The sequence below is a fragment of the Panthera tigris genome, chromosome B1 (assembly GCF_018350195.1).
Source record: "Panthera tigris isolate Pti1 chromosome B1, P.tigris_Pti1_mat1.1, whole genome shotgun sequence".
NCBI lineage: Eukaryota > Metazoa > Chordata > Mammalia > Carnivora > Felidae > Panthera > Panthera tigris.
In genome coordinates, this window is record NC_056663.1 from 18,107,493 (window position 1) to 18,117,304 (window position 9,812).

General features: G+C 41.7%; 1 pseudogene; it reads right to left on the reverse strand.

Moving 5' to 3' along the window:
• Positions 1-417: 417 nt before the first annotated feature.
• Positions 418-2,496, reverse strand: LOC122238057 (annotated as a pseudogene).
• Positions 2,497-9,812: the final 7,316 nt, after the last annotated feature.

Consider the following 9,812-nt stretch of genomic DNA (forward strand, 5'->3'; position numbering starts at 1 on the left):
TCAATTATCTGACCCCAATTTAACTTTCCAGCTCCATCTACCTCCTCTCCCTTTCTCCTCCTTCCTTCCTGCTTCCTTTGGTCTTGACACAGTGGAGTTCCTCTGCTCCCCACGCTGATGCTCTTTTACATTGCTGTGCTTGTTATTCTGATGACCTTCTTTAATTTCTCTATCAATTTCTCTATCAAAAAATGCATTCAGCTCGGTAGTTTTCTCCTTAATGGAGTCTTCACTTGAAGACTTGATGTACTTGATGTACATTTACAGTTGACTCCAAAATACCACTTTCCTCAGTTGAGCTGATAAAACCAGATTTTCAATTACCTTTTTAAAAAAGATGCTCTAATTACTGGCAATTCAAGTGGTGTGAGTATTCAACTGTCTTGTTTGATTGTCATAGATATTTACTCCTTTTATCTAGGAGCATCCTTTATCATTTTTCATGCTCGCTTTTGTTTTCTGAGGGAACAATGAAGAAAATAATTCCTAGAGAACAAAGAATCAGAAACCACAAATTACCTGAAAGATTTAGGGATTTACGCCCTTTGGAATCTAAACCTAGATGATGTTTTTGTAAGAGGAAAGCAAGTCTAGAAGCTATTCCAGTTTGAAAGAACCTGGTGTCAAAATGCTGAAGGGCTGTGGAATGTAACATTTGAGTTCGTTTGAGGCCTCTACACCTGCAATAATTACCAGCCCAATGTAATGCCAAGCTCCAGCCGGAGAAAAAAATGAAATCAGTTCTATGATGAATTCTTCACAAAACTATCAAATTAACAGTTTCAGAACTTCACAACTTAATTTTCTGTCTAGGTTACATATGCATCATCCAGGTTCTGTATTTTTTTAAATTTTTTTTTAACGTTTATTTATTTTCGAGACAGAGAGAGACAGAGCATGAATGGGGGGAGGACCAGAGAGAGAGGGAGACACAGAATCGGAAGCAGGCTCCAGGCTCTGCGCTGTCAGCACAGAGCCCGACGCAGGGCTGGAACTCACAGACCGAGAGATCGTGACCTGAGCGGCAGTCCGCCGCTCAACCGGCTGAGCCACCCAGGCGCCCCCAGGTTCTGTATTTTTTACTATAGTTTTAAAGTTTCATTTCTGGAGAAGAAAACAAGATTGCTGGTCAACTATATTAAATTTTAAAACAATACGTTAATTAACACAACTGCATTTCACATGGCTTATTATGTGGTGTGACCAATGGACAAAACATGATCATACATATCACAGGGACGTTTATCACTTACTATGTGATAAGCAACTGCTTTAAATGTTCTTCCTTATAAAGAAGATAGCAATGAATTCCTCACACAGTCTCTACAATGATGATGATGATATATTTAAAGGGCTTAGGATAAATGCTTAGCATATTTAGGCCATTTTATAAAACAGGTATGCTTTTATGAACTGAAAAGTTCCATTGCAGCAAAGCCACTGCCAAAGTGCCTCGTCAAATAATATGAATGACGAGGTCACCAGTTCTCCTGCATGTTAACATATTTTGTGATTATGTCTTTGGTGGGGAGTGGGGTGTTATTATACAAAAGTAAAGGAAAATGTAATAACTAATGGACTAGACAAGGAAGGATTTACAGTTCTTATTTAGAAGTCTGGAGTTGACTCAGGACAGGGTCAGCTTCTCATGAATGCTATCAAGGACTTGGATTCCTTCTATCACACTGTTCTTAATCCTTGGTTGTGGCTTTCATCCTCATGATCACAAGATGGCTCCTATGCTTCCAGTATCACATCTGAACTCCAGACACAAAAAGGGCAAAGAGATAAAGATCCAAAAACCTTCTCCACACAGAGATATCGTTGTTTTTATTTGTATAGGTAGTCATTTCCCAGCAGATTTTCAATTCTATCTTTTTTTAAAAAAATACTCTTGTCACTTTTAATGTTTTTTTAAGAAATTACAAATAAGAAAAACAGCTTTCAGAAATAAACATATTCTAAACACCAGCCCGATTCGTTGCTTTTTACCAAAATTTAGCACCAGGAGATCATATCCCATCTTCTTCACAAATGTGGGAAAGTCTTCAGGGCTCAATCCCATGGTTGCAGCACTGGTCATTGGATGAAAGTATGCCTTTCTGCGTCTACCTTCCAAAAAAGCAGAATCCAGAACAAATTTCACATCTCCATCACCACAGAAGAGTGCCAAGGGTGTGGCACAGCTTTGGCCAACTTTTAGCTTTTCTAGCATGGCTGTTTCCTCAGCAAACCAAAGATCCCCACTCCCAACGCCTAACTGCTTGGCAAGATCATTTGAACATGAAGTGTCACCAGCCAATAGCTTTTTTTCTTCTTGTCTCTAAGAAATAAGTTCTTACTGTGTGCTCCTTTCAAATGCTGGATATGAGGCGTCATTTCTTCAACTGTTCTTCAACTGTAAACACCTCCGGGTGCCCCACGACCTCCGTGCGGATGGCCAGGGTGCCCATCCGGTTGATGCTCCAGTGAGGCCCACACCTCAGCACCCACCATGCTGCTGTCCTGACCAGCAGAGAGAGACTGCACAATTGTATCTTATTAATGAAAACAAAAAACAAAAAACAAAAAACAAACAAAAAAACCATACCACACAGTGGCAACATCAAGAGGACTGAGAGCTTTTAGATTTCATCGGGGCACATACCCATGCCTCTGGGTTGTCTGCGCTTCTGTGTGGATACGCTGACGTAATAATAAAGTCTTAGAAAGGGCACTGGATAGTCAGCCAACAGTGTCAGCTACACTAGGATTCAAACTACGTATTTTGCAGCTTGTACGAAGGCATGCCTAAGTACGATTTCAAAAGGCAAGCATATTTAAAATCTTTTCAATCAATTTTGCCTTTCATGAGGTACTTTAGACCATAGTCCAGCTTAGCAAAAAGTATTAGAATAGGGCTGGAGTCCTGATCTGGCCTTGGGTCTGTTACTAGTTTACTGCTTAGCTTGATGGAAATTACCAAGTTATTCTGCATACCCTGGTGCATCAACTGAGGGGGTGGAAAGAGATGATGTCTAATATCACTCTCAGGTCTTAACTTCTGTGGTTTTATGATTGTTGTATTTCTCTCTTGCTCTTTCCAAATATTACAATCCCAAAGCTTAATAATTTCTTGGAAAAACTGAGCTTTGATTAAAACAATCATCCAAAGGCTATTTGTTGCTCTTAGAACTATGCTAGGAGGCATGTAAGACAGAAAACAAGTTAAAAACATGTTCCCTGTTCTCTACTGATGAAACTGAGTGCGTATGAAGTGGCCATTATTCACTGTGTGTGCAGAAGTTCCGAGAAGAGACAGGTCAGTATGAAGAAGCTAGAGACGGCACCATGAATGAAATGGAATTGGAACTCCTCTCAGTGGCATTTGAAATGAAATGCGAAGTAGAACGGAAGGATTTGGCTATGTGGAGAAGATACAGAGGCATGTCTCAAATGAAGGGTGACAGCATTAACAGAGATGAGAAGGGAAGCTTACTGTTTTGGGGGCCAAGGAAAGAGCCTATCCCAACTGAGTGAGTGAGCCTATGTTGGTGACTGATAGACCACAGGTTGATCATAGAGTTTGCACACCTTCTTCCTTCAATTCTTATTCTTTTTTTTTTTTTAAGTTTATTTATTTATTTTGAGAGAGACAGAGACAGTACGAGTCGGGGAGGGGCACAGATCGGGAGAGACCGAGAATTCCAAGCAGGCTCTGTGCTGCCAGCTGCAGACCCTGATGCGGGGCTTGAACCCAGAAACAGGAGATCTTGACCTGAGCCAAAACCAAGAGTCCACTGCTTAACCCACTGAGCTACCCAGGCACCCCTGCAATTCTTACGCCTATGCAAATGTCCAGCAAGGACCAGAGTGCTGCTTCCCTATCAAGTCTCTCTACCACTTGCATACACACATCACACGTATTTAGATCCAGAGCCAACTGGACACAAATTCCTGTGACCCAGAAAGTATAATACAGCCGTTCACTTCTGTCCTATGTACCAGACTCACACTCACACTGTGCGTATTTTACTAACACTGTATCTTCACATAGTTGACTCCTGGATCCTGGATCCCAAACTAGGGGTAATTAAAAAAAAAAATTCTCCTATATTCTTTTGTTGGATCTTTATTTATGAATTAATCAATCATAAATTGCAACCTCGTTCTCACTCATCCTTGTCTAACTGGTCATGTCACCTGTGCGTTGGTAGGAGAGAAAGAAGAGGCACAGTATTGCTTCATTGAGCAATGAGAAGCCGTTACTGGCACTTGAAAAGAAAATGGACTGTTATACAGAGTTTTGTCCCAGCAGCACTCAAAAGAAAAAATAAAGTAGTTTAGCATCAGGAACATGAGGTAAAGGTATTATCTTGGAGGAAAATCATGAGAATCTTGAGTAATGGAGTAGACTTTTGAGCAGACGGGGGAAACACAGGATTTGAGCTATGGATTGGGAACAAGGCCTGAATCAGAATACAGATTGTGTAAGTGTATTTATCTATGCATTTCCCACCTGGGCTATATGACCCAGAAAGTTCTAGAATCTGAGATTCCAGCTAAGAAGATGAGGGTACCAGATCCGTGCGACTGGAAAGAAGTCAAGGGTGATCTCATGCAGTGATTGTTCATTTCACAGAATGCGGGCATTGAGAAGGGAATCCGGCAAGGGCTGAGATGTAGCTCTAGCCTGTGTAAAACTGGGTCGTAACAAGTAACAAGAAACTCTAATAGTGATATCCTTTAGGTACTTCACATATAAAAATAAGGAAATGAACAAAACTTTATAAAGTCCTTTGCATCTTAATATTTATGAACCATTTTAAACCTACATTAGCTTATCTGGAGATTTTATGTTTCTAGATATAATCTCCCTAATATCTTTATAACCTCAATTTATACACTATTCAATTTAAGTTTATTTATTTATTATGAGAGTGGGGAGGGGCAGACGGAGAGCAGGAGAAAGAGAGAATCCCAAGCAGGCTCCACAAGGTCAGCAGAGCCCAATGCAAGGCTCGAACTCACAAACTGTGAGATCGCGACCTCAGCCAAAATCAAGAGTCGGACACTTAACTGATTGAGCCACCCAGGTGCCCCCAAACTATTCAATTTTTAAAATACTTGACCTTCTATATCCCCATTATATTGGTATATTGTTAAAAGTTGGACAAGCATAAGCTTAAAAAAAAAAACTTCTTATTTTTAGTGAGTAAAGAGGAGGAAAGAAAAGTATGTGAAAGTATTTTCAAATAATGGAGTTATAATTTTAGTTCAATTGTTAAAATATACTTAGGAGATTCTTTTTAAGAAAAAATAAATTACCACATTATAATCAGAGGCTTTTAAGCACTAATTGAGAAACATACCTTTTTACAGTCTAAGTCTCCCCTAATACTTTTTTTTTTTCCTTTTTAAGTGACTTTTTGACACAATGCTATGGCTTCTCTTTGTAGGTAGAATAACTTTACCTGTAAATCCCTGCAGGTTCACATGCCACTAACCAAATCAAACTTAATAGCTCCGGGGGAATCATTAAATAGTATTGCATCAATTTGCTTGCTACATAAGTGGCCTTAGTTTGTGTTAGAAGTGGCCTTTTTTTTTTTTTCCTATTTCAGGTTATTTTTTTTTCTTCATAGTATTTGAAAGACGGCTTTCATATTTAAAAGGTAAAATCCAAATATAGTTTATTCTGACAGTGCTTTGTAATATTTTTGGGTCAAATCTCCCTTTGAGAGACTGATGAAACCCACAGGGCCTCTCCTAAGATACATCTGTCTACACAATTTTGGAGGGATTCCTGAACTGCAAATCCAGTCTATGATATTTAGATGAAGACTCCTACAAACCACACGATTAATTGGTAACTTGTCAATGCAACTGAAGGAGGGCTTCCCATTGGAATAAACATAAATATATTCACTAGGACTCTGGAGCATGTGTGCTAAAGAGGCTGATATGGTTTCTTCCCGGAGGCTAAAGCCACAGCCTTACTCAGCCACAGTGGCTGATGGGAAGTGCTGTAATCTTCGTACAGGTATGTGGAAGGACCCATGAACTTGCAGTCTCTTGATGTTCTTCCCTACCTACCTGGAAGACCACAGCCCTGGGCACTTCATTCCCGTATTACCCACTCTCCTGTCTACATTCTCCCATCATCCATGTGACAAATAGGACGTGTCTACTATGTATCAGACCCTTGGGACAAAACAGAAAAACTTCCTGCTCTGTGTGTTCCAGTGGGGGATCCAGGAGAAAAATACACGTTAGACAATGACTAACGCTTTGGCGAAAGTAAACAGGTACTCCAAGTGCTTTGGCACCCCTTCCAACCCTGCCCTTGAAATTCCCTTCCCCAGAGAAGCTCTCCACTTGCTTTGACCAAGAAGCAACTGTGGAAGTGGCTCTGTGCTGGCTTCCAGTCCCAGACCTGCAGCCTGGCTGGCTGCTTCTTTTCCCAAGCCACCGTGTTAGAAGTCTGGAGAATCTTGGTGGGATTGTATGTAAAATCTCCCCGGTGCATGGAGAGGGACGCAGGTGTGCGAGTTCCCAGCCATGCCTGCCAAAGTGCCGGACGCGAGAGTGAAGCCTGCTTGGACACTCCAGAGCCCGTCAGCCGCCAGCTGAATAAACGGGGTGACCTCAGCCAGTGACATGTGGAGCAGAAGACCCACCCAGGCAAGCCGTGTCCTGATTTACGACCCAGAGATCATGAATATAACAGAAGGGTGGTCTGTTGGTCTGCAGTAGGTACCTGGAACCGTGGTGGTGGCCTCCACAAAAACGAAACAAAGAGTCACGATAGGGTATTTCAGGCAAGAGCCCAGGGGTGTGGTGTCAGTTCTTAACTGAACACTGACTCCTTCTCTTCTTTCCGACAGCACTGCCCTGGACCCTTCCCACTCTATCCAAACTCAAAACCCATCCCTCGTTCTCTTTGCAGTCATCATCAGACCTGTCTTTCCCTAAATGAGAATGTAAAAGATACCCTACTTTGATACTGAATTATCAATATTAAATCTCCTCCACCCTGCTTTCACCTCAGGTTTTCTCCTTCTGCTCTCCTTTCTTAGAGGAAAGAATCTACACGAATTTCCGAAGTTACTTCTTCCGCTTCACTTGCAGTCTCCGTCCCTCTGGTGTCTCCTGCCCTCCCCTGGTCATACGTTTTATCCTTCGTCTCCACCCCTGCTGGTTCCATGCCTACAAGTAGTCTTTTCTCAGTTCCATCCAGTTTCACAGAGGCGACACTCCTCTTGAAATACTCTTTCCTGGATTTCTAAGACAATGAATTTTAAACCATCCTCCACAGTGCTGCCAAAACCAAGTATGATACTATGTAATTCTCTTTCTCATGAACCATCAGTGGCTCCCAGCCGCCCTCTCAATGAAGACCACAATACTTTTCTGGATAGACTTGACTCTCCATAAACAACCTCACTTTGTTTCTCCTGTCTTAGTCTGTGGGCCTTTATTCAGCGGAATGTTTCAGACGTCTGCTTTCTTTCATAGAAAGAAAGGGCAAGAGAGATGAAAAACCTCTGTGGAACATCGAGGAAAGTGCTGGCAGACAGTTGATGCTGGACTAGAAGATGTCAGGCAGGACAAAGGGAAAGATGAGGCTGGAGAAGCAGACTGGACTAGACAGACCATGGATGATCTTGTTTGTCAAGACAAAGAACTTGGCTTGTCACAGATGAAATTGAGGGTGTGGGGACAACGTTCACAGATATAGATAACAAATGACATGATAAAATATTGCTTGGCAATTCTGGTTTCAAAGTCTGCGTCCTCCCTCCCCCCCCCCCAAACTCCGCCAAAAATTTCAAGATTTTGAAAAAGATGGTACTGTATTTTATGTCACTCCAGAAATTTATGCAATGTCCCACATACAGTAGATACTTAGTAATATTTTTACTTTATGAATAGAGTTTTAAAGTTACTATGTTTAAATGGTCTGTTCACTAGGTCTGTTGTTGTTACTATTTTTGATCTGGTAACGAAGGAAGGAAAGTAGTGTTTCAGGAAGGGTGACACTATTTCTCCCACTGACCCTGCACTGAAGAAATGCAGTGTTGTGGGTATGACCCTGCCTAGTGACCAAGGCTTTGGAGTCCCGACGCAGGACTGTGGTTTACTGCACAGCTGTCAAAACAGGAATGCCTACTTAGGAAATAGGGTTTCTGGGTACCTGTCTCTATCCCTTCTGCCGAGATGAGGAAAACTGGGTCTATGATGGATCTACGTTTCCCTGAATGGGCTGCCTCCAAACTAGACTGAGGTCGGCGGATGAAGTCTTACAAGGGAGTTAGTCTTAATTTTGTTTCTGCTCTATCTATATGCTAATGAGCTCACCACCTTTTGTTACAAAGTCTTCAAATGCACTAGGTCAGACTGGAACTCATCTTGGAGAGCAGCCCGTTATCTGCTCCCTGCCATAATTAAGATCAAGACCTGAGGTGCCTGTGGGGATGAAGCCCAACATTTCCCAAATCAGATCGTTTTAAGTTGGCTGAAGGAGATGAGGAAGGCACGGCAGCCACCCTGAGAATCTGCTCACCCATCCCAGAACTGTTGACAGGAAGGGACTCCGAGCAAAGTACTGAAGAAACTGTGTCAGGAACTGCACCTAACAGACTGCGTAGTCTTTGCGGAGTGCTGACTTTTTCTGTCTTCCTTCTCATCCGTTTTACCTCTCTCTGTAAGTGGTGCTGACAGGAAACACATGATGCTTGGGCACGTGAGGAAAGAGAGAGTTTTCCAAATGGGGAAGATATGACCTCTGTAAAAGTGCAGAGCACATACATTTCAGCAAAGTGTCGCAGAGTGGGATCAATAATTACGCCATGCACCAGAGGTGCAAAAGCTGGAGGGTCTCCCTCTAATGGTTTCCAAAAGCGCAGCTATCCAAGGTCATTGCTGACATCAGGCAATCTGCATGGGGGAAGCTGAAAGAATGGCTCTGCAAAGGGCCATGTCACAGTACAGCCACCATCAGTCCCTTCCCGGCAATATCTGTCTGGTTTATAAGCAATCCCTTTTCTTCCTTCTGGTAACCCCTGGGTGAAAATTGCGTCTGTGAGAGTTTCAAAATTCAGATAGGGTCTGAAGAGCAAGCTTTGTTAGTTTATCTTACCTAACAAAATTGCCAGCACAAGAGAAGTGCAAACTTTTCTTCCCATAGCTCTCCCATTTGGATTATAAAATCTTTGTTGAGGGGGTGATGAATGTGATAGAAAACGCATAACTTGTTTCAGATGTAAAGAATGCTGACAGCTTCAAAAGCATTACTTTACCTGATTTTCTTGGCAAATTTGATTTGCAAGAAAAGCTGGGAGTGGAAAATATCCAGATGTCATTTTGGTGGTCACCTTCCTAAGCACAGCCAACTTGAGCATACAGCTATACTCACTGCAGACCTCTGATCAGCTGTATCAACTGTACTAGAAGTTTCATAAAAGGAAGAGACATTTGTTTCTTTGTTTATTACTTGCCACTAAATGTTGCAAGGAGGGAGTAGCTTTAACAGACACAGTTTGGGGCTCTGGAACCTTGAGTGGCGGTGGGTCATTGATCAGTGGCTAAGGTTCTTTGATCTCCATTTCCACATAAACAAAATGCACAATAAAATCTACTCTATGAGAATATTGTGATACTTAATGACAAAATAAATGTTAAGCAGTTAGCTTATTACGTGGTAATTTGGTGAAAGGGTATCTATTATTACTATTTCACAAACCCTTTTGTATACATCACTAAGGAACAACATCATATACTAAAAGTACATATGAAGTTCTTTTATGTAGAGAAGCTCAAAATCCTTTGTA